The sequence below is a fragment of the Osmerus eperlanus genome, chromosome 9 (assembly GCF_963692335.1).
Source record: "Osmerus eperlanus chromosome 9, fOsmEpe2.1, whole genome shotgun sequence".
In the NCBI taxonomy this organism is placed as follows: Eukaryota; Metazoa; Chordata; class Actinopteri; order Osmeriformes; family Osmeridae; genus Osmerus; species Osmerus eperlanus.
Window position 1 is genome coordinate 1,064,084 of NC_085026.1, and position 24,386 is coordinate 1,088,469.

The following is a 24,386-nucleotide window of genomic DNA, read 5'->3' on the forward strand; positions in this document are numbered from 1 at the left end:
AATGGCTCCATTTGTTGCGACTTCAATGAGGCTCTCCTGTTCATATGCCGGTAAGGGAGCAGGCACAGCAGAAAAGGGATAACGAATCCAACTGTCCGACTCGTCAGTTTCGGGGAAGTACCTGCGCAGTTGTGCAGCCAGCTCACTGAGGTGCATTGTAATGTCGCGTTTGACACTGTCACACCGAGGTGATTTGCACACAAAAAGTCATGCAACGACGGAAAGATCTCTGTTTTGTTGTTGTTCATGCAGTCTTCCCAGAGCTTCGACTTCTTTATCATAGCCTCAATTTTATCTCGTACATTGAATACGGTTGCGGAGAGCCCCTGTAATCCGAGATTAAATTCATTCAGACGAGAAAAAATATCGCCCAGATAAACTAGTCTTGTAAGAAACTCGTCATTATGCAAATAATGTGAAAGGTGAAAATTCCATCCATCCATCATCTGCCGCTTTTCCACTATGACAAATGTCTGGGGGCGCGACTGATCCCTAGTAATACCTACTTTCACTTTTACTTCGACGTTTGGTTGACCAACTTTCGTTTCTGACACCCCTGCTGTGAATTGGCTGTATTCTAGGCAAACAAAATATAATTAATTCTTTGGTAAATTGCTACAGCATCTTCACTTCAGAACGGTAGGACAACTCACCTTGTCTTCAATAGTTCATGTGAACGATATAGGTACTGTATCGTGTTGTGACCTAAATCTATCAAATCAAAATATGCCGCTGTCGAAATAGTTTGGTAGAATTACGTCACTATATAGTCTACGCTCTTTATAATAATGTATTTGAATCATAGCAGACGGTTTTATTTAAAGCGAGGCCTATAGAACATTTGAAGCTGCAACCTTTGTCAAGTTTTCAAACTATTGAGCTATCCGATTCGTAGGCCTACATTCCGTACATTCATTTTCCTATTATGCAACGGCCATTTAAAACAAAGTATTGCCAGAGCCGGTCTACGGAGAGCCTGTCCACTCCCTATTAAAGTGGTTATTTTTTGGGGGTATTTCACATTGTTCCTTAAGGCAGGGCTCCAGACTAACGTTTTTAATGGAGCACAGTAGCCCCTGACTGAAAATTTTAGGAGCGCAAGCAGAACATTTAGGGGCACATCTTAAATCGACCTGCAATGCAATTATTAATGTAAAGAGAGGGTACAAATTCGGGTTAAATTGTGGGGTGTACTTACGGTGGTTGCAGATGGGTCCGTTTTTTTACCAGACATCCCAAGTCTCTGGGAAGTTCCAGGAGTCTCCTGCATTTCAATAGCGGCTCCCTGACGCACGCAAATGCAATACAACCTCCCGGAAATCGGGGATTTTGTATTTAGAGCGAGCGAGGGACTGTCCGGATCGGTAAATAAATAAATAAATATGGCTATGAAATAAACCCTGAAATAAAAAAAATTGTCAATAAAGATATAAATATAGCATCATATAATTATATAGCTGAATCAATTTACCTACATCAACAAATAATTACATTTATTTATTTCAAAATGAAGTTTTTGAAAAAACAAAATGTATTTATTTCAAGGGACTTTTATTTCGTAATGCCACATTTATTTATTTTTTGAGACTTACTTCCTAACGCTGCCACATATTAGAGGGGCGTGGTTATCTTCAGACCAACGCAGCTGCACAAGATCGAAGACAGATAGGGACACCTAGATTTGGTAGATCAGTGGTTCCCAAACTTTGTACAGTCCCGTACCCCTTCAGACATTCAATTTCCATCTACGTACCCCCCCAGTTTTGTTTCTCATGTTTGTAACCCCCGCCCCCCCTCCCCCCGCGCATATATACAGCCTATAAGACTTGAAACTGTGAAATTGTCAGGGATTTCAGGACTCGGATGGAAGTTTGGATCAAACAGAGTTTTATTAGCCATACAACAAGGAGGTTGAACTAACTCACTCAGTTAGTTAACATTGTTTAACACCACAGGTTAATGAGACGGGTGTGTTTGAGAGGATGCACATAATTTTGCAATGTCTGGCTGAATTGGAGAAAGCCTTAGTCTTAAGTCGTCTTCTACACACATATGCCTGTATTTAGTTTTGTGAGAACCCACTCTCACATAAATATGTGGTTGCAAAGGGCATCAAGTCTTGACAGCGCGTTTGGCCAGTGCAGGGTACTCTGTGAACAGTCCTATCCAGAAATCTGGCAGAGGCTTCTGATTGAATTCTATTTTAATGGCTCCATTTGTTGCGACTTCAATGAGGCTCTCCTGTTCATATGCCGGTAAGGGAGCAGGCACAGCAGAAAAGGGATAACGAATCCAACTGTCCGACTCGTCAGTTTCGGGGAAGTACCTGCGCAGTGCGGTTGTAATGTCGCGTTTGACACTGTCACACCAAGGTGATTTGCACACAAAAAGTCATGCAACGACGGAAAGATCTCTGTTTTGTTGTTGTTCATGCAGTCTTCCCAGAGCTTCGACTTCTTTATCATAGCCTCAATTTTATCTCGTACATTGAATACGGTTGCGGAGAGCCCCTGTAATCCGAGATTAAATTCATTCAGACGAGAAAAAATATCGCCCAGATAAACTAGTCTTGTAAGAAACTCGTCATTATGCAAATAATGTGAAAGGTGAAAATTCCATCCATCCATCATCTGCCGCTTTTCCGGGGGTCGGGTCGCGGGGGCAGCAACCTAAGCAGGGAGGCCCAGACTTCCCTCTCCCCGGCCACTTCCACCAACTCTTCCTGGGGGACCCCGAGGCGTTCCCAGGCCAGCCGAGAGACATAGTCCCTCCAGCGTGTCCTGGGTCTTCCCCGGGGCCTCTTCCCAGTGGGACGTGCCCAGAACACCTCACCAGGGAGGCGTCCAGGAGGCATCCTTATCAGATGCCCGAGCCACCTCAACTGGCCCCTCTCGACGTAGAGGAGCGGTTCTACTCTGAGCCCCTCCCGGATGACCGAGCTTCTCACCCTGTCTCTAAGGGAGAGCCCGGACACCCTGCGGAGAAAACTCATTTCGGCCGCTTGTATTCGCGATCTCGTTCTTTCGGTCACTACCCACAGTTCGTGACCATAGGTGAGGGTAGGAACGTAGATCGACTGGTAAATAGAGAGCTTCGCCTTTCGACTCAGCTCCATTCATCCCTCAATCATGAACAAGACCCCGAGATACTTGAACTCCTCCGCTTGGGTCAAGATCTCATCCCCGACCCGGAGATTGCACTCCACCCTTTTCCGGTCGATAACCATGGACTCAGGTTTGGAGGTGCTGATTCCCATCCCAGCCGCTTCGCATTCAGTTGCAAACCTCTCCAGTGAGAGCTGAAGGTCACGGCCCGATGAAGCCATCAGGACCACATCATCCGCAAAAAGCAGCGACCCGATCCTGAGGTCACCAAACCGGACCCCCTCAACGCCCTGGCTGCGCCTAGAAATTCTGTCCATATAAGTTATGAACAGAATCGGTGACAAAGGGCAGCCCTGGCGGAGTCCAACCCTCACCGGGAATAGGTTCGACTTACTGCCGGCAATGCGGACCAAACTCTGGCACCGGTCGTACAGGGACCGGACAGCCCCGATCAGGGAATCCGGTACCCCGTACTCCCGGAGCACCCCCCACATGAGCCCCCGAGGGACACAGTCAAATGCCTTTTCCAAATCCACAAAACATGTGTAGACTGGTTGGGCGAACTCCCATGCATTTTATCTGCTCCTTGTCAATGAAATAACGAACTCCCTTTATGAGGGAATAACATACACCTGGCCATGGAACAGCTGAGCAGCCAATTGTAACAGTAAAATATTTCACAGCGAGTACAAGAATTTGAAACCATTACAACTAACCAACAAGAGCAACAAGTCTCTCAATATGAGTCATTGTGATCTTGGAGGAAACTAACATCAGGTCCAGCCAAGCATTCCTAAGTGCCGTTGTACTCCCGGAACAAGTGCGTCTTGAGCCTTTTCTTAAAGGTGGGCAGACAGTCAGTGTCCCTGATGGAGGTGGGGATTTGATTCCACCATTGGGGGGCCAGACAGGAGAAGAGCTTGTGTTGGGGCCGGGCGCTCTTGAGCGGTGGGACCACCAGACGGTTGTCAGAAGAAGACCGTAGGTGGCGGGTGGGGGTGTAAGGCTGGAGGAGAGACTTGATGTAGTCAGGTGCAGTCCCGTTCACCGCTCGGAAGGTCAGTACCATAGTCTTGAATCTGATACGGGCCGTGATGGGAAGCCAGTGGAGGGAGATGAGGAGCGGGGTAACATGGGAGCGTCTGGGTAGATTGAAGACCAGACGGGCCGCCGCATTCTGAATCCTCTGGAGAGGGCGGGTTGCGCATGCTGGGAGACCGGCGAGACCGGTGATCTTACGAAGGTGTACAGCATTCTGAAAATGTCCTCCCCAGTTGACCTTGTTTCCAGTGGTTTACAGAAGAGCATGTCCTCCTTAATTGACCCTTCGTGAATGTACTGGACATATACCAGGAGCTGTGCCAGGCCGGCTACGTCTGATGACTCATCCAGCTGTAGTGCATAGAATTCACTGGCTCGTGTGTGTAGTAGCTGTTTAGAAACGTCCTCTGCCATGTCACTGAAACGCCATGAAACAGTGTTGTTGGATGAAGGCATTGTCTGTACAGATTTTTTGGGCCTTTTCCCCCAGCATTGCCCCAACCACGTGCTGGTTGAGGGGGTACATCATGCGTGCGGATTGCGTCACACCTTTCCCCTACCCCCGACAAGGAGAAAGGGGGTTTTCCCCCTTGTCCTTATCTCCAGAGCAGGAGCTTCAAAGCTTCTGGCCCAGCATGGGGTCAGACGGTAGACCAAAATGGCCTTACAGTATGGAGACAAAGGATTTTAAGGAAGAACTAACTTTTCTGGATTTACAAACATATTCTCAAGGACTACATGGCTCATGGACACTATTACAATGACAGTAGTTGATGTGTTATAATGTATGCTTTCCCTTTAATGCTGTGTTGATATAATTTGATGTTTTAATATAACTTCCTTTCCTGTTATGATAAATCAGTCAATCTTGATATCAAAATTATTTTAATCTACAAACTAAACCATTTATTAATGTTGTATTGTTATATTTTGAAGTATAAGCAATACATGGACATTTGAAATAGCTGAACTCTGAAAAGTTATCAACCACTTCACACCAATACGTCAATCTCAGGATGGACGCCCAGGTGGGAGTAACTGACCAATCAAAGAGTTCACCTCCAAAAGGATACCCCCCTTTCGCAAGGATTATAAAACCTCGACGCACAAGCAAACCTTGCTTTTTCGTAAGGATTCACCGGAAGTGTTCGCGACACATCTGACCTATCCTTCTCAATCAGCAACTCACTGGACCACTAGGAACTTGAACGAAAGATTCCTTTGCTCTAACCGTTTGACAACAACGAACAGAACTTTGACTCTTCTTCTTCAAACTGACAACAGTAACTGCGATATTGCTACATTTCTTACTTGTGAACATTGGCATATTGTGATTTAATTTGTTACGTTTGATTTTAGTTTGCAAATGATTTAACCTAACCTTCGTTAGGATTAGTTAACATACTCTCCCATTGTTCTCCAGAAGCCTATCTCTCTCCCTTCCCCCTCCCCACGCGCTCTCAACCTACCATCTTGTACCAACCCTCATCATAGTTTAGGACCTACTGTATACAGTTCAACTCAACTCTCTCAACTAACCTATAACTTCTCCGGTATTTGTTCATTATAATTACATTTCCTTAAATAAATAATTGTTTATAATACTCGCGTTATCCCTCACGTTATCTGATCTGCTCTACTTTCATAGAATTCACTACTTAAGATTAGACTGATTATTACGAAGGCTATTATTCAATAAGGTTTCCTCTGTCCCTTTAACAAATAAGAGGTGGTGCCCCTAAGAACTACATACTTAATTATAAATTAAGTATTGCTAATCTTAAACGAGCAAACCACGCTACATCGTGTGCAAGATGTACAGGTAGTGGGGGGTGATTAGTGCCAGGTAATGTTAGCTAACACAGCTAGCAACTGTACTCAACACCCAAACCCAGATATTATAATTTATGTAATTCTTCAATATTAAATCAAACCACTACCACTAGACTCGTTTTAATGACCAGTCAGTGACAAAACAGGTTTGGCTGTTCAGGTCTGTGCCAATACAGCACAACACTAGCTAGCTGAAATGGCCACACTGATGTCGTCCTTTTATTATTTTTCCAGCTAGCTAGCCGGCTAGCCAGCCACTTAGCCTACAGTTGTCGACTTGAGACCGGTGATAGCCAACATACCACCTAGGAAGACGTAGTGGTGGCAGTGATTGTTAGCTTTGCAGACGAGTTACACGTCACACAAGCTAAAGCAATAGGCGCGTTCGACATGGACTGCGGCTGCATGAAACGACCTGCAAGAGTAGCCACTTGCAGTCGGGGAGGAGTTCTTTATTTATAATTAAACGTAGTCTTTCCGTTAGTGAAAAGGCGGACTAAAACCCTTTCTTCAACACATTTTAAATTCAATTAAACTGTTTGGCCAATTTGATCATTGGCGAAACTGAAGGTGTCAGAATAATTACAAAACACGCGTCAAAGTTGTCGTGTGTGAGTCTGGCCAATCATGAAATAACTGTGTCGTCATTAGAACCTGTGCAGTTGCTCTTGAGAAAATGCGCTCGGCTATACAGACGGCATTTCTCGAATCGATCTCACGGTACCTTTGATGGCTACATCACAGTGACCTAGCCTCGGTGCTGTCTCAAGTCGGACAAAAAGTCTAACCAGAATTCTGAAGTCAGCCGCCGGCTGCGACGCTGCATGAAGTCAGTCCATGTTGAACGCACCTATAGTTTACAAAGGTAACTTCAGCGCTACGTCGCAGCTATCAAAGACCAAATCCACACCCGTAAGTTACTAGGTCACCGCTATCACTCCCATTGGGAACCAATGATAAAAAGGCAGAGACGACACAGACATTGTGGGCAAAGCTTGTCTGCATTGTAGCCTATGCTTTTCAGCAGTGCGATGGCACTTGTCACCCCCCATACAGGTAGCTCTACAGCTACCCCCTTAGCACAGGTGCTGGACAACCCGGTGTTATCGCCCTGGTTTCCAGACTACCTAGTTTCCGTAAGCATGCGAGCTGTGCGTTTACCTAACAGCAGCAGCTGCCGTTGGCCTCTATCACCAGATTAGTCACAAATTCACACAACATATTGGCGAATTTCAAGTCGCATCTCATATTTGCTGTAGGCTAAGAAAATAAAACAGTTGCAAGTTGGCATGAAGTGGAATTTGATCGCACTAGAGCAAAAATACATTATTGTTGGTCCGTTGATATACAATGCGAGCTATTCAGGCTCATGGATGAAAGGAGCTTTTAGTCACGAATTTATTGGCATTTAGGCAACATTTTGTATGGCCTGGGTTCATCGAAAACAACTGGTTATCGTTAGCCTGGGTGCTAGCCGAACTTATCCCCGCCCACAAAACATTGTGGTCGGGATGTTGGGTCTGGGGTAGCTCGGTTGTGGAAAAAATATGTCCGAACAAGAGCTGTTCGGACCAATCAAATTGTCAGGGCGGGCTTTATATGATGATGGACAGATGATCAACAGTAACGTAATCAACAACGTCACCAAAGAGCGCTTGGGTTGAATTCGTTTTCAACAAACAACATACTACGTTGCTCTGATTGGTTGTAGGTCTATCCAATTGAGCGAAGAGGCATTTTTTTTCCGGGTTCGGTTGAAACAAGCCCCATACTCACAGCCCAACAGAGCGGTATCAGACTCATATTCTGACTAGAATTATGAGTATGACAACATCAGGCTAGATTATCGTGGGCACACCAGAAAATACCCGATCGTATTTGGGGTTGTCTTGAGGCAATAGCCAAATTTCCCACGATACCACAGCCCCTTATGAAACTACATATTACAAATTACTTAAATCGTCACTGTGAACCCAGACAACAGGTTCCGATCAAAATACGCTAAACCCTAAAGGAAGATTCTTGTTGTGGCTTTCTACACTTGCCGTCTTGCACACAAACACGGTGCTCGATAAGTCTCAAACCATTTAAGACTTCGTGGTCTATGTTCTGTAAAGCACGTATCCGCCCAACCTCTACAAAATCTACAATGTGCCAAAATAATATATCCTAACAAGCCATGCTGATCAATTTGATCTATAAGGGCCAGCATGCGATCACTGACACAACTAATGTCTTCCATCATCTATTGAATCTAGGTGTCCCTATCTGCCTTCGATCTTGTGCAGCTGCATTGGTCTGAAGATAACCACGCCCCTCTCGTTTGCATGTGAGGCTGGAAATAAATACGGCACAGAAATAAATGTGGTGCTCGGAAATATGTGACGTTAGGAAATAAAAGTCTCAAAAAATAAATAAATGTGGCATTAGGAAATAAAAGTCCCATGAAATAAATAAATGTTTTTTCAAAAACGTCCTTTTGAAATAAATACATTTATTTATTTATTGATGTAGGTAAATGGATTCAGCTATACTCACTATGATGATATATTTATTGCCATATTTTTTATTTCAGGGTTTATTTCATAGCCATATTTATTTATGTATGTATCTATTTATTTACCGATTTATTTATTTATTTAACTCGGCGTTCCATAGCTAGTGCTAAATAAGTATTTAGCTGCTCAGCTCCATGACGCCGGGTAAGAAGAGCTTGTGAGACTGCTCACTCAAAAGAACGCAGGGAACCCACTTGTCTAGCAGATTAAGACATGTTCGTAGGAACCTAGCAAAAAATTGCCTAAACTTTCCAAGACTTTTAGCTAGGTTTATAGGTACCTAGCGAAAAGTAGCCTCAACTTTCCTAAACTTTTAGCTACGGTACTAATGCTGAGGGCTCGCTGATATCGCTGTCTTACTAGAACGTTGTATCTATGCGTCGTTGCTAACGTGTGCTGACGTTGTGCACACACAAAAAAATCAAAATGTGTAGGTCGCACATCCGCAAGTACTTAATACTTACTAATGCTCGCACTGTCTCAAAACTGGTCGCAAAATGCGACCATTTGGTCGCAGTCTGTAGCCCTGCCTTAAGGTCTCTGAATAGGATATGTAACATTGGGTGCTGTTCTATGCGCCCATATGCACCCTGTCAAATAGCCCTGTGAAAAAACAAGGTTTTCTCCTTTTATGGTAAGCTCATGAATATAGGCCTATAGATGAGCTGCGCGCTGACGCAACACGGCCAACAGCACTCACTGACACATCGAAGGTGGAGACTTGAAATAAAAACGTACAAATAAATCTATTGTGTCTACACAACACTGTTTTCAACAGATTGACTAGATATCATTTTAAATGATAACGTTAGTTGTTTCCACTTCTATTGTTGAAGCAAACGGGATCGACTTAGGTGGGTAACGTTACAGCAGCAACCAAACTATCGTGATTCCACTCAGCTTCAGTTAGCTATCTTGCTAGCTCTAACTCAGGGATTCCCAAAGTGTGGTGCTGCCTCTAGGATGTGCGCGAGAGGAACAATGTAATGGTTAGTGTAATAGTGTCATAATATTAATTAATATAATATTAATATATAATTAATATGGCAACGACAGTACGAGCATTCTGATTGGCTAATGGGTAGTCATGCCTATTATTGACTTCCTCACCGGTCTGATACAGATTTGTATTGCCCTCTGAAGTGACATATTCAAAATGAGCGATATCGAGGAGTCAGCTGAGTTTTACTATCCAGATGATAATGAAGACATCAACAGCGACAAAGAAATTGTTAACTTTCTAAAAGAGCAGAAAAGTGTGAACACAGAGAGAAAAACGACAAGCGCTAGGCAGATTGCTTGGTTTGGTTGCTCAGATTTCAGATTGTTTGCTAGGCAACACCTGAAACACACTGTGAGAAGACTTGAGAGCTGAACAAAACGACATGTTTTCTATTAATTCTATAAATTATCATTTATTTTCATTTACAAAATGAAAGGAGCGAAAAATGCCATATAATAAACAACTTATTAACCTCGACCGTTCGGCCATGACGGAAAATATTGTAACGATCACGACTATGGTCGTATGAACAAATCAAGGTGACTTGGATGTCCACAATTACACTTGTTTATTTACCCAACTGGGCTGTTGTTCTGGCCACAGCCCACGCTGCTAAATCATCATGTTAGCAACGCTAGTACGTTACCTCCCCCACCCTTTCCAACACCAGGCAGGGTCCCACCCAGGCACTGTCCAGCTTCAGGCATCGCCCCTTCTTGTGCATGGGATTGTGAAACCACACGCACTCACCCGCCCCAAAGTGCCTCCCTTAGCGTGTGAGTCATAGTGGTACTTTTGACGCACCCCTGCGCTCTCAAGTTGCTCTCTAGCAAAGTTGTGCGCCACTTCCAACCTGTTCTGCAAGCGACAAGCGTAATTCGGGCCAGACACAATCACGTCCTCGTTATCCGGGGGGTGGCCAAACGTCAGTTTGGCTGGAATGCGCAACTCCCGACCTAACATTAGTAGCGCTGGGGAGCAAGAGGTCGGGTCTTGAACTGCCGACCTACACGCCACGAGAATGAACGGCAAGTGATTGTCCCAGTCTCTCTGGTGTTTTGAGGTCACAATAGCCAGCTGCTGCCCTAGTGTCTTGTTAAACCTCTCAACCAATCCGTCACTTTGAGGCCGCAGCGTGGTAGTCCGCGTTTTTTCGACACCTAATCGTTTACACAGCTCCGCGAACGTCCGGGACTCGAAGTTCCTACCCTGGTCGCTGTGAATAGACTGTGGTGCCCCAAATCGACTGATTATTCCCCACACCAATGCATCCTGTCTCTGCCTCCTGATCAGGAAGGGCATAAGCCTCCGGCCATTTGGTGAAGTAGTCCATAGCAGTTAGAATCCACCTGTTACCACTGTCTGTGACTGGAAACGGCCCCACTGTGTCTACCCCCAGTCTGTCCATGGGCTCCCCTACTGGGAACTGTTGTAGGAGAGCGTGGGACTGGCCCGGCGGTCCTTTCTTAGCTGCACACTGATCGCACTGCCTCCAAAAGTCCTCCAGGTCCCTCCTGTGCCTGGCCCAGTAAAAGCCCTGACACGCGTTTTAACGTCTTGGAAACCCCAAAATGTCCCGCGCCTACTCCCCCATGTAGCTGCTGCAACACCCTTCTCCTGCAGTTGTTTAGGCACCACTACCTGCCATGTGATTTGCCCCGAAGCTGTTTTTTTCCACCCCCTCTGGAGAACTCCCTCTGCAACTCTAAGAACTGCAAATTTAGCCCACAGCCCTTTTGTGATAGGGGATAGAGGAGTTACTTCCCCCCATGGGGGTCGCCTCTTCTCCTCCACCCACTGCAGAACGGGACGCAGCCAGGAGGAGTGTCCTCCTCAGCCAGGAGGAGTGTCCTCCTCCTGGCTACGTCTCCACTCCCCGGTGCCCACAGTCACTAGTGCCCTGTACTCTGTCAACCCCAGCTGACTCACCGTGGCAGTGACCCCCTCCTCCCTGCACAGCTCCCTTTCCCGCTCCACCCGTTTGTCACAGTAACCACAGCCGTCCTCTGCACAAGGCCGTCGGGACAGAGCATCTGCATTGCTGTGGCGGAGACCTGCTCTGTGCTCCACCTTGAAGACGTACGGCTGCAGCTCCTCCAGCCAGCGGGCGATCTAACCCTCTGGCTCCTTGAAGGAGAGAAGCCACTGCAGGGCTGAGTGATCCGTCCGGACCATAAACGCCAGGCCCCCCAGGTAGTACCTGAAGTGGCGTACTGCTGTAACAACGGCCAACAGCTCCCTTCTGGTCACACAGTAGCGTTTCTCGGCCTTATCAAATGTTCTGCTGTAGTAAGCTACTACATGTTCTCCATGTAGTGGAGCCTACATAGAGAACATTGACCATGTTGAGCCAGCACAGGACCCAAGCCCTCATTGCTTGCATCAGTGTCCAGAATGAATGGGCGTTTCGGGTCCGGGGCGGCCAGGACAGGGGCCTCCGCCAGGGCGTGTTTGAGAACTTCAAATGCACGCTGGTGTCCCTCAGTCCACTGGAAAGGCGTGTCCCTTTTGAGGAGGTGATTTAAAGGAGCTGCTATACCAGCAAACCCCTTCACAAACCTGCGATAGTAGGATGCCAGCCCCAGGAAGCTCTTAAATTCTTTTTTCTCTTTTGGGACTAGCCACCCCCTCACAGCCTCCACTTTGTCTGGCACCGTGCCGATGCCCTCACCCCCCAACAGATAACCCAGGAAGACCACCTCCCTCTGCATGAAATGGCATTTTTCAGGGTGTAACCTTAGCCCCGCCCCCGCAATCCTCTCTAACACCCGCCTAAGTGCCACCAGGGCCCCCTCGAACGATGTTCCGTGCACCAAGATGTTGTCCAGGTACACGACACACTCGTGTCCAGGGACATCGGCCAACACTCTGTCCATCAGCCTCTCAAAGGTGGCAGGACCATTACAAAGGCTGAAGCAAAGCACCTTGAACTGACAATGCCCTTTGTCTGTGGTGAAGGCTGTCTTTTCCCGTGCCCCTGGTGAGAGGGGTACCTGCCAGTAGCCACTGCGCAGGTTGAGGGAGGAAAACCCTAGATCCTTGGTAGGGGGTAAGAGTCTTTTGTGTTAACAGCATTTAGGCCCCTCTAGTCAACACAGAACCTGAGTTTTTCTTAGGCACCATTACAACTGGTGCAGACCAAGGGCTATCTGATGGTTCAATGACATCAGCCCGCAACATGTCCACAATAGCCATATCCGCTGGTTCTCTCCAGGCCAGGGGAATACGACGGGGCCGAATTTTAATAGGGCGGGCGTCCCCAGTGTCTATCTCGTGCTGAGTTAGGTGTGTCTGACCTCATCTTCCCCCCAAGCAAAGCTGTGTCTAAATTCCAACAGCAGCTCCTTTAACTGTGTTGTCCCTCATCCAGGCCCTGGCGGGGTTTTTTGCCACACAGCCTCGACGGCATTGATTGTCTCCTCCCCTCCTTCGCTGGGCAGAGGGGGTGGGAGGACCAGGGTGTTTACAGCCACTGGGCTAGCCGTGCCTCTGCTATCATGGGGAGTGAATGGTGTTGCTGCTGGAGACAGCTGCTGGGATGGCACAATGACCAAGGGGGCGGCTGGGACGACTGTTCTAGTTTCCCCTACCTTGGCTGAAGATGGAGGGGCAGTCCTGCCCCCCGCAAGGCCCCCCAAAGGTGCCATCCCCACTGTGTGGCCCCCCGACAGCTTCAAGGTGCCTAAGCTAAATCCAACTGGGCCCCACATTTTTTCTAAAAGTTCATTCCCAGTATACACGGGTCCTGCACCGCTGTCACCCACACTGGACACCCCACAGTTTTTCCTCCCACAGTCACAGACAGCTGACACTTTCCCAACATGGGGGCTAACTCACCCGTGACAGTTCGCAGCTGGACGGGAGTTTGCTCCACACGTACCCCAGCTGGAAGTATGTCTGGGGGGTATTCCAGGTAGCGGGTTTAACAAACTCTGAGCCTAACCCTGAACTCTGAGTTGAGTTACTTTAAAATTGGAAACTCTGAAAACTCGGTTCCAGAAAAGCTGATTTGAATTTGTTAACTCAACTCGGAGTACGTCAACTCTGAGTTAAGCGCGCGCATGAGAACTATTAAAAGCCAACATCAATGGAGCTCCGATACTGGGATCAACCATGGCACCCAGCAACAAAAAACCTTGTCCTACTTCACCATACTTCAGATATAAGTTTTATTTCGTGTTCAATCTGAGCACATATTACGGAAAAAAATCAACACGGCTGTAGCAGCGTATACAATTGGCGTGGGAGACAAACTGCCAAGTCAATGCATACATTTGATGTAATAGCCAGTCCATACCGTTAATATTACAGAAGAAAAAGTGGGAGACTTAATAAAATAGCATGTTCAATGTTATATTAAATATAAAAACATACTACAAACAGGTAAGACATATTTTGCTTAAGCTATACGCTTGTGATTGTAGCCTCGAAGTCACCTTGGTTTTAATCATATATCGACATGATACAAAGTAAATATCAATTGGTGCCTATTTCAACTTGTAATAGCAGTTTCCCCCAACAGAATGCTTTTCAAATCAAATCAAAATGTATTTGTATAGCCCTTTTTACACGCAAGCATGTCGAGGGGTTCACATACGCCCATAGAACTGCCCCTCAACCAACCTAAACCCTCAAGGAAGACAAGGAAAAACTCCCAGAAAAACCCACTGCAGGAGAAAAAATTGAAGAAACCTTGGGAGGAGCAATTCAATGAGGGATCCCCTCATTGAATTGCTACAAAATACAGGAATTTTTGTATTTTGGCTATATTGACTATATTACGTAGATGGAAAAATGCAGTTCTGGTAATTTGCTTAATATTTTCATCAAAGGATGATGACGATAGATGACGAAGAGACATTGACTGCTGCCGCAGAAAATGGATGCAGAGAATTATGTATGGTAGCTACTGGTAGTTCTCTCCCCATGTACTTTTATTTACAGGCTTGTGTGGAATTGTCAGTTACACTGACATTATGAGAATAATGAATATAAAAAACGATTTGCACATTCTGATCCTGTTGAACAGAGCATGGATGCAGTATACAGTGATATGTTCATTTAATGGCAGGTGAATTCTGCATGTGGAACTGTGAAATGTAATGCAATCCCATGTATTCCCAGTTACAAGTAAATGAGTTGTACAAATTGCACCTCATGAAGAATTGCCAAAAACTGACCAAGAGATGGTGTAGGCCTACTTAGGGTAGAAGAATAAAGGATAATCTTGAAAAAGATTTACTGGAACACCAGTTACAGGAGGATGCATGTAACAGGTGATGTTAATTGTAGAAACAATAATCTATATCAATATTAATTGTTGAATTTGCTGAATTTCTATTTTGACCAAGAGATTGTGTACTTAGGGCAGAAGAATAAAGGCTGATCTTGTAAGGCTATCAACCTGCCCCCACCTCTCATATGGTAAAATCTGGAGTTACTGGATGGAGTCTCAACTTGATGGCTCTCACACATCATTGTGTAACTTACTGTGGCATTGCTAGTCATGTTGATAAGTAAGGGTCAAGATTGTGGTGTTATTAGTTGTTTTGGGTATAAAAGGAATTGTGAAGCATCTGTGGATTCTTAATCTCCTGAGACCTTCTCCTCAGCTCTGACTTGTCCTACTCCTTCTTCCTCACCTCTTGCTTTCTATCTCTAGTTTACAATAATCATGGTAGAGTAGGTAAGAGTTAACCTTCATTGATTTCATTAATTTGCAATATGATTAAATTATTATTAGTGGTGCACCGATGTATCGGCCGTACATCGGTAGCGTCCGATATTCGCCTTGTTTAATGTCATCGGCACATCGGTAATAAACTTGACTTTCACCGATGGCACTGGCCGATGTTCACATGTGTGCACAACAGGTAGCCTACTACATGTGCTTCATGTTTACATACAGGGTGTGTTCGAAAACTCTTAAAATGCTGTCTTACTACGGTTCGAAATCCGTTATTCGATCTCTTCCGTGTTTATAAGACACCTTCAAATCTTTAAAAAAAAATCTTAAAACATTTTTCAAGGTGAGGTCATCGATGCAGACTTGATGCTGCCTATTAATCATACATCTATGCGCCAGCTCCCTCCGGCCACTGCAAATTGTAAACAAAGATGGCGGACCAAAACTCCGCTGAGGGCTGTGTTTTGTATGTAAATGTACATCTTTTGGCGTTTTCTCGCTTAGAATTGTCAAAAGTTACCGAGAAACAGACACTGTACTTTCCGATAACACCGTTATTGTAACCAGCAATAATGGTTGATGTGATTTGCGAGGCATCAGTCAGCCAACTTTCTAAAATTAGCACGTTAACCTACGTTACATTAGCCTAACTTTCTTTCAGCGTTGTCATACCAACGTTACACGCTATCTTAAAAGACCATTCGAAATCAACGTTTTTTTTTTAGATACCTTCACGCGTAACAATATCTCGCCTCAATCTAAAAAAAAAAACGTTGATTTCACGCGCAACAATATCTCGCCTCAGAACAGCAGAAACAATGTCGGTAGCATCAGCTGTGTGGGATTTCTTCTCACGTTTTGGATGAGAAGAGAAATAGACTGGCCCCTGACAAGGCAGAGATGCTCGTCTTTGTAAAGAAAAACATGCATCTTATTAGGAAGTAGAGGCCCACTATAAGGGAAGGCTTTTTTTTGTGTCTATTTAGTTTTGTTAAAGACTGAGGCCCATGTTCAACTCCGCCAGCCTACTGCAATGGATACACAAGAAGATGAAACTGTGAAAGATAGCCCTATTTGACTTTGTATTTATCTTATTTTTCATACTTATTTAATTGTATGTTGCGTTTCTAGTCACTTTTACATTATTTAAGTGAATTTGTTTAACAAAATATTTTTATTGGGTTGTTATTTAATTTAACAAATATAATATATTTACTGTAAGTACAGAAAGTCATTTTTTTTGTCATTGAGTAGGTAGTTGTATGGCAGGCAGTTTTCACAGAAAAATATTTTTATTTTATTTGTTTTAATCTTGAATTTATATGGCATTCCCTAAGGGTTTATGCTAGTGTTTTGTAAGGCTGCATTGCAAGCATCTGTTTACAGTTAAGATGATGTCTTGAGTAAGCCTGGTGATATTATAATTATATTAAATAAAGTTTAGTTAAACTAAAGATTGTTTCATAAATCTGATTGAATTTGTGCTCATTAAAAGATAAGAGTGATAAAGGGCTGAAATTATTTAAAATAGTGCTTTTTAAATAATGATTTCATTATTTTCCTGGCACAAAAGGGTGAATGAATAACAACAAAAACAAAATAAACAAATATCGGTATCGGCTATCGGCTAGATTGTTGTTTTAAACATCGGTATCGGTATCGGCCAAGAATTTCCATATCGGTGCATCCCTAATTATTATATTATTTAACCTTACTTTGACCATTCTTGCTCTGATTTAACCCATAGAGTCGAATAACTGTAATTCCATTGGTATTGGCATTATTTGGTTAATGTTAATACACTGTTCAGTTTCCCATCTTCCTTCAAACCATAGGGGAATTAGTTTCAGTTGTTTGTCAATATTGACCCCCTACAATGTTGAAATAGATTTGCTGAAATACCAGTTACAGGATGGTACATGGTCACAGGTGAATCATGTAAATTATAGGAACAATAGCCAATAAACATACTCATTGTTAGATTTCTATTTGTAGGCAATGAAGAAGACCAAATACAATTTCAATTATTTGTCTTTATTTCAGTGCCAAAAAGCATTTGGTCAGTTCTGAGTGCACGTCCACGGCGAGTAACATTAGCGATGTTGGCCTAAGGGCTGACAATGTTGCTAAAATACATTACAGATTGTGACGGGAAACGGTAACGTTAACCTAGGTATTCATCAGGGAATTAAAGCACATCGAATCGCAGTCTTAAAATCCTCTCCCGGCGTATAACTAAGCGAATTAAATTTTGTTCGAGATCGGTTGGCTGAACCAGGAAAGGATATCCCTAGTCTGCCAACACTATCAGGCTCAGAAAGAGGGAGGGGATAGATAAAAACGCAGAGTTTGGCATGGAAAACCTTCTAGCGAGCAGGTTAGTTTCACGGAGTAAGTTACCATGGAAACTTACCAAAAGGTTTCGTTACCTCTCTTTCTGGAATGGAAACCTCGGAGTAAGCCTCTTTTCAGGGTTAAACAACTCAAAGTTTTCACTAAACCTGCTACCTGGAATACCACCCTGGTCTCACTAGGGTCACTTTAGAGCAGTGGTTCCCAACCTTGGGACTCCTAGGACCCCAACCATGCCTAGGGGTCGCATGGAATTGAAATGAGGTTGCCAATTATTTTGTTGTTGAATTGTATCAATAACAATTATAATATTAATTATTATTAAAACACCACACGCACGCTTTAAACAAACGAAACGCATCTAACATCTTCCACTTTCCCTCATAAAAATTGAGGACTTGACTAAACTCAGCATACGTTGATTAACGTGATCACATGTGACGAGGCTAACATATTTCGAGTGCAAAGTTTGAATGGAAATCAGAACGGCGTAAAACAAAAAAGAAAATGGAAATATTTCTTCACCGACCTGTGTTTTCAACGGCCCCTTCAACTACAAACAAGAAACAGACGTGTAAAACACAAAGAAAATATGATGACACCTTCCTTCAGTATGGATTTACTAGCATAACAGAAAACAACGAGGAGAAGCCTAAATGTCTGTTGTGTGTGGTAACGTCTTGTCGACAGAGAGCATGAAACCCAACAAGCTCAAAATACATTTTGAGACAACACATAAAGACTAGAGAGGGTACAATTTCTGGGGAAATTGTAGGGTGTGCTTTGATGAAGAAAGTGTTTTGTCCGTCTCTTCATAAACGGAGTGACTAAGTTCAGTTAAGTTCTGGATTTTAATACATATTTATCAATCTGCAGATTGGGAGAGAAAACCAGACCTCTGACAATAAATGACAACACAACACCAGGCTTAGGTCTCAATCATGTCTCTCTCAGCTCTGAAAGCCGGAGGACCATCTTTTATAGGGCACAGGAATGTAAACATAGATAGTGACAGTCAGGCAGTAATGACGTTTCAAAAGTCTCAGAGAAAGAGATTCACTGCTCCCAACACATGACAACTCTCAGACTAGAGAGTTCATAGTTGGAGCTCTCCTTGTAGTCATGACAAGGAACGTTTAGCCAGTACTTTCTCCTGACCCCGAACATATATTAACCCTGACACATAGACACAATATACTCTTATTAATAGCAAGCTTACATGAGAACGTACTAACTAGTATCCAATGACTAGTTCTATTGATTAGTGAATAATGTAAGCACACAGGAAATCCCAATTTCTTCCACAGTCCCCCCTTTTGACGTTTAACGTCAACACAACAAACATTTATCAACTGTTTATCTGGGGCCTGCTGTAGTGCCTTACATTTCACAAGTTTCATAACATTTCAAAACCTTAACAATCAAACAATACTTTATCTGTTACTACTCAGCACAGCATACATGATTATAGGATTTGAAGAAGTATTAGGTACTACCCAATCAGGTGAAAAAGTACAAAGTCAATGAAGTGAATAGCATAATGTTTAGCTCTCTAGCTAGGGCTCCCAGAAATGACCTTAACGCGTTCTAGTAACACAGGCACCCCCTATGACTCTACAAAAGAACTAGCTTATAGCTATTCACTTCATGAGCAAACAGCATTATGACAGTTTATCAATGATACCAGAAACATAGGCATATTTCTCTCCTGGACATAACCAAGGGTCATGCTCTCATGAGCTCAACACAGCATGGTATAGATCAAACACTGTTCATAAATTCAGATTATTTCAAACAGTATAAAAGTAATAAAGTAACCACTATCTTTAATTATTGTTCACCGATCTGTGGTTAAGGACAGATCTATTCAGATTGCACACAGCATTGTATATCAGTTGGAAAATAGAAGGAGGCAAATGGCCATCTTTCTTACATTGGCAAAATAGTCACTTGGTACTTGAGATTACATATCCGACATATCAATCATTCCCAGGGCAATAAAGTAATCATCAGTCTTGCTTGCTTTTGTCTGTGGCTTGATTTGAGCTACCATAATCTTACTGGCAGCCTTCCGAGAGCCTACTGCACAGCACTGTACACAGCAGGCAGTACACATCTTCCAAGCACAAACCACAATCAGCACAACAACGATTAACATGCCCAATCCAGTGATTCCCATTTGAATGATAGTCGAAAAGAAACCCCCCACAGAGGAGGTCAGCCAGTCAGCAAAATTCCAAGCTTCAGGTTCCCCCAAAGCTGAAATTATCTCTTTAATGTGCGCAGCCATATTTGTGATATTAGTAGATTCATCTGGGATAAAAGTACAACAGTCATGACCTATCACAGCACAGGTACCTCCCTGAGCTGACAACAGATAATCCAGTGCCATACGGTTCTGTAGCACTACCTGCCTCATGGCCTTCATCTCAGAAGCAACCGCAGTTAAGGCATCGGCTGTCTCATTACCAATGGACTCCAACCCTACTGCTAAGCTCCTAATATCTCTAAAGGCAGTGATAACACCATACACAGGGAGAATGGCAGCTGAAAAACGTGAAAAGTGACTGTGTACTATTGAATCCACGTGATGTGATCCCAGCTTCTTAGCATCTGCATTAATAATACTTCTCTTGTGGCGGTGCCACCAATGTTTGGGAAAGGGGTGCAGGGGCAACCCATCTACAGGTCTGAGGGCTCCTACAATAAACCCAAGGTAACACTTTCCTGACCAGTCGGCCGGCAGGAAATAATAAGCACTCTTACCACATACCCACATGGTGCCATTGTTAGCTGCACGAGGAACCCAAAATGGTGATGCCCTTATACTTACAGGTCCATCTGCAACAGGCAAATCATGCAACAGGCTGTTAGCATACATACCACAGTGTGGTTACATGTATTTTTCCAAATACCTTCCCATAATTATTTAAACATTTAATCAACCATATACTACATCTTCTGTAGTATGCTAAAGGTGTAGGAATAACATAGTTAGCAACATCAGGAATTTATGTCACCTGCCCAAATGGTATACAGGACAAGTAACATTGAACTCAGATACAATTGAACTTACAAATCATCCAGTAGAGTGTGAGCATACATAGAAACCGTATCCTTACATGTATTTTTTCACTCTCACTGTACCACTGTGCCATACACATAACCATGCAGGTGGGGCATATTCAAGAGATGACTGACTCATTCGACAGAACAGTCACATGTGTAACATCCAACCCTACACAAGGCCACTTCTTGACCTTACACATATCAGCTATTGACAGAGGGACAGATCCCTGGATAACCTCCAGAATGCTTGGGACTCTAACCACAAACCCTGCAAGGTCTGTCCCCTCTAATGCTGCGTCCAGTCATTTTTCCCGTCCACGGTAAGGTGTTGTTGTACAGATTGTTCTTCATGTGTGCTTTATGATGAATCTCAATGTTCACATCAGTATAATTGGGAGCGTGCAATAGTGACTCTCGGTGTGGCTCATGTATGCGATGTCTGGACTCGTGCGTCCAGTATCAGTAAATGTCTGTCAGGTGTGTGCGTCAGTATGTCTGGATCTCATCTCTCATCGTAGCTCAGGCAGTGGCCTCGGTTTCCTTGAAACAACCGAGGGCCTCCACCACAGTATCCTCTCGTCCCCATTCTGGGTGCTGTCATCTGCTTCATGTAGAGGCCGGAGGAAGACTGAAAGTGTCTTCCCCTCTCCAGGCTCCTCTCTCTGGTTTCCCGTCTGGGTGCTGTCATCTGCTTCATGAATCACACATGGGGAAGAGAGGCATGGTAGCAACAGCAGCCCCTCTCTGGCTTTCTCCTCATGTGACTCACCTTTCGACGTCTTCAACACCTCCGGGTGGGTGCTCTTTGGGACCTCCTTCTCCAGAGGCGTACGTAGCCATTTTGCACTCCGTTGCATGAATCCATGTCGGACGACCTTCCACTTTTACAGCTGTGTGAGTCACCAAGAGAAACCAGGTATGGACCGGTCCATCTCGGTGAGAGGGCAGTCCTCCGTTTGTGCACTTTCACATAGTCTCCCGGTTGATAGGGATGACATGGCTTCCCAGCGGGCAGCTTTCACCTGTGAATGCACAACCCTGGTTGCTCTAGTTAAGGCAAAACAAAAGTTTAACATTGTATCATCCATCTGGTGGATATCCATCTGTTTCAATGATAGTGGGGGAGAGACAGGCAATTTCATTGGTCTCCCTAAAACTATTTTGTGTGGGGAAAGTCCATTCCTCCTCTGGGCTCATGGCCATATGAGCTAGTGGGAGTGCATCAGGCCATTTTAGGCCATTCTCTTCACATATCTTGGCTAGTTTGTTTTTCAAAGTTCCATTTTGCCTCTCCACTGCCCCTGCAGACTGTGGGTGGTAGGGACAGTGGAAATGCTGGTTGATCTGGAGCGCTTTACAAAGTACAAAGTTCAAACAATTTGACCTGTGAAATGTGAACCTCTATCACTGGACAGTCTTGTGGGGATCCCATATCTACAGATCACATCTCTCATGAGAATCTTGGCTACCGTGGTAGCATCAGCTTTCCGACATGGATAGGCTTCTATCCATTTCGAGAACATGTCAACAATTACAAGCACATACTCAAAATTACAACACTTGTTCATCTGAATAAAATCAATTTGTAAATGCATAAAAGGACCACTTGGTGGCGGGTGGGCTGCGTCTCTTCTCTTTGGTCCCTTTCCGGGATTATGCTGCTGGCAGGTATGGCACTGAGCACAATGTTGCTCAGCCTTTGTGGAAAAACCAGGTGCAAACCAATCAGTATTTACTATTGAGACCATACCCCCCTTGCTCGTATGGGCACAGCCGTGCGCCATGCGAGCCAACCAAGGGAAGAATGCACGTGGCGCCACCACGCGGCCGTCGGGGTGGCTCCACACTGCCGAAGTTGGATCTTTCACACAGCCAACGGATAACCAACCATCCCTCTCAGTGTTATCAGCAGCGGCTTGAAGGTCCGCCACATCTTGAAGAGAGGGAGTGCGTGTTTCCGGTTGCTGAGACACAGAAAAAATAGAGACCTGGGACACATCAGGATTTGGCCGCAGCCTTTGCTGCTAAATCAGCTCTAGCATTTCCTCTTGAAACATCATCTGTATTGTTAGTATGAGCCTCACACTTAACAATAGCTAGCTTTGTCGGTAGTAGTATTGCAGATAACAAATTATCAATCATCTTTCCATTCTTGATTGCTCCACCTGAGGAGTTAATGAAACCTCTTTCTCGCCATATGGCACCAAAATCTTGAGTAATTCCAAATCCATACCTCGAGTCAGTGTAAATATTTACAACCTTGCCTTCTGACAAACAACATGCCCTTGTCAACGCAAACAACTCTGTCTGCTGTGCAGTGCATTGTGGAGATAGTTTACCAGATTCGAATGTCTCACTGTCCGTGCAGACCGCATATCCGGAGTTTAGGGAGCCATCCCATGCTCGGGACGAAGATCAATCTACGTACAACACAAGTTCAGCATTATCCATAGGTTTGTCAAACAAATCAGGTCTGGGTGTTAGCACTTTATCGACAACCATCTCACAGTCATGTGGTTCACCATCATCAGGGGTGGGCAACAATGAAGCTGGATTCAATGGGGAGCATCTATGGATCGTAATGTTACTTTGAGTCAACAAAATCAATTCATACTTTGTGGCTCTGGTGGCTGACAGGTGTTGAGTTTTGGTGCGTAACAGAAGAGCACTTACTGCGTGAGGAACCATCACTGCCAAGGGCGACCCCAGCACTATATCTGTAGTTGCTTCCACACATGTTGCACACAGCACAGACTGCTCGTAAGCACGGGGGGAAACCTGCTGCCACGGTATCTAAAGAAGAACTCACATAGGCGATAGGCCTCCTAAGATTACCATGCTCCTGGGTCAGTACACCCTGGGCAAACCCTTTGGCCTCGTGGCAGTACAGTGTGAATGGCTTGGTGTAGTCTGGCAGACCGAGAGCTGGCGCCTGGGCCAAAGCCTGCTTGAGAGATACAAATGATTTATCAGCTTCAGTGTTCCACAACAAGTGAGTATCAGTCTGGCCCTTCATTAAATCAAAGAGAGGTTTAGCCAACACGGCATAATCAAGGATCCACTGACGACACTACCCGGCTGAACCTAGGAAAGACTTGAGTTGTTTTGGTGTTCTAGGCTTCGGTATCCATCGGATGGCCTCCACTCTATCAGGTGTCAATAGACACTCTGTACCTTTGAGTGTATGGCCCAGATACTTGACCTCCTCAGACCATAACTGCAGTTTTGCCTTTGAGGCCTCGTGGCCCTTCTCAGCCAGTGCATGTAATACAGCAATAGTGTCCTGTTGGCAGGAGGCAAGATTCTTAGAACATATCAAAAAGGTAATCAATATACTGCACCAGAGTAGAGCCGGGTGCTAAAGTGACATCCTGGAGGTCCTCTCGTAATGCTTGACTAAACAACGTAGGTGATTCGGTGTACCCCTGTGGTAGAACTGAAATGTATAGTGGACCTGGCGAAACGTGAATGCAAGCAGATACTGGCTCTCTTCTGCAATGGGAACAGAGAAGAAAGCAAACAATAGTCATTCACAGAGCAAGAAAGTAACAAGGTTACTTGCTAAGTATCGTAACAGGGTTAGGCACAACAGGATGTATAACACAGGCATTACCTGCTTATAAACCCATAATAAACTTCCAAGTATTTTATTAACCTTAAAGGATCAAATTGACCTTAAATCTACCTATGACTCCTTGTTTCAACAAAGCATCAATAACTGGGACAATACCTTTCCCTAC

The 24,386-nt window shown here is 44.5% G+C and overlaps 1 protein-coding gene across 3 annotated transcripts in view; it reads left to right on the forward strand.

Annotated features, from left to right (window-relative positions):
• Window positions 1-463: 463 nt before the first annotated feature.
• The window catches only part of LOC134026243 (interferon-induced protein 44-like), a 41,897-nt gene continuing 17,974 nt past the window's right edge, over window positions 464-24,386 (forward strand). For all 3 annotated transcript variants that reach the window (XM_062468787.1, XM_062468788.1, XM_062468789.1), the window contains exon 1: window positions 464-639. The gene's annotated coding sequence lies outside the window, so the exon portion shown is untranslated. The remainder of the gene's footprint in view (window positions 640-24,386) is intronic.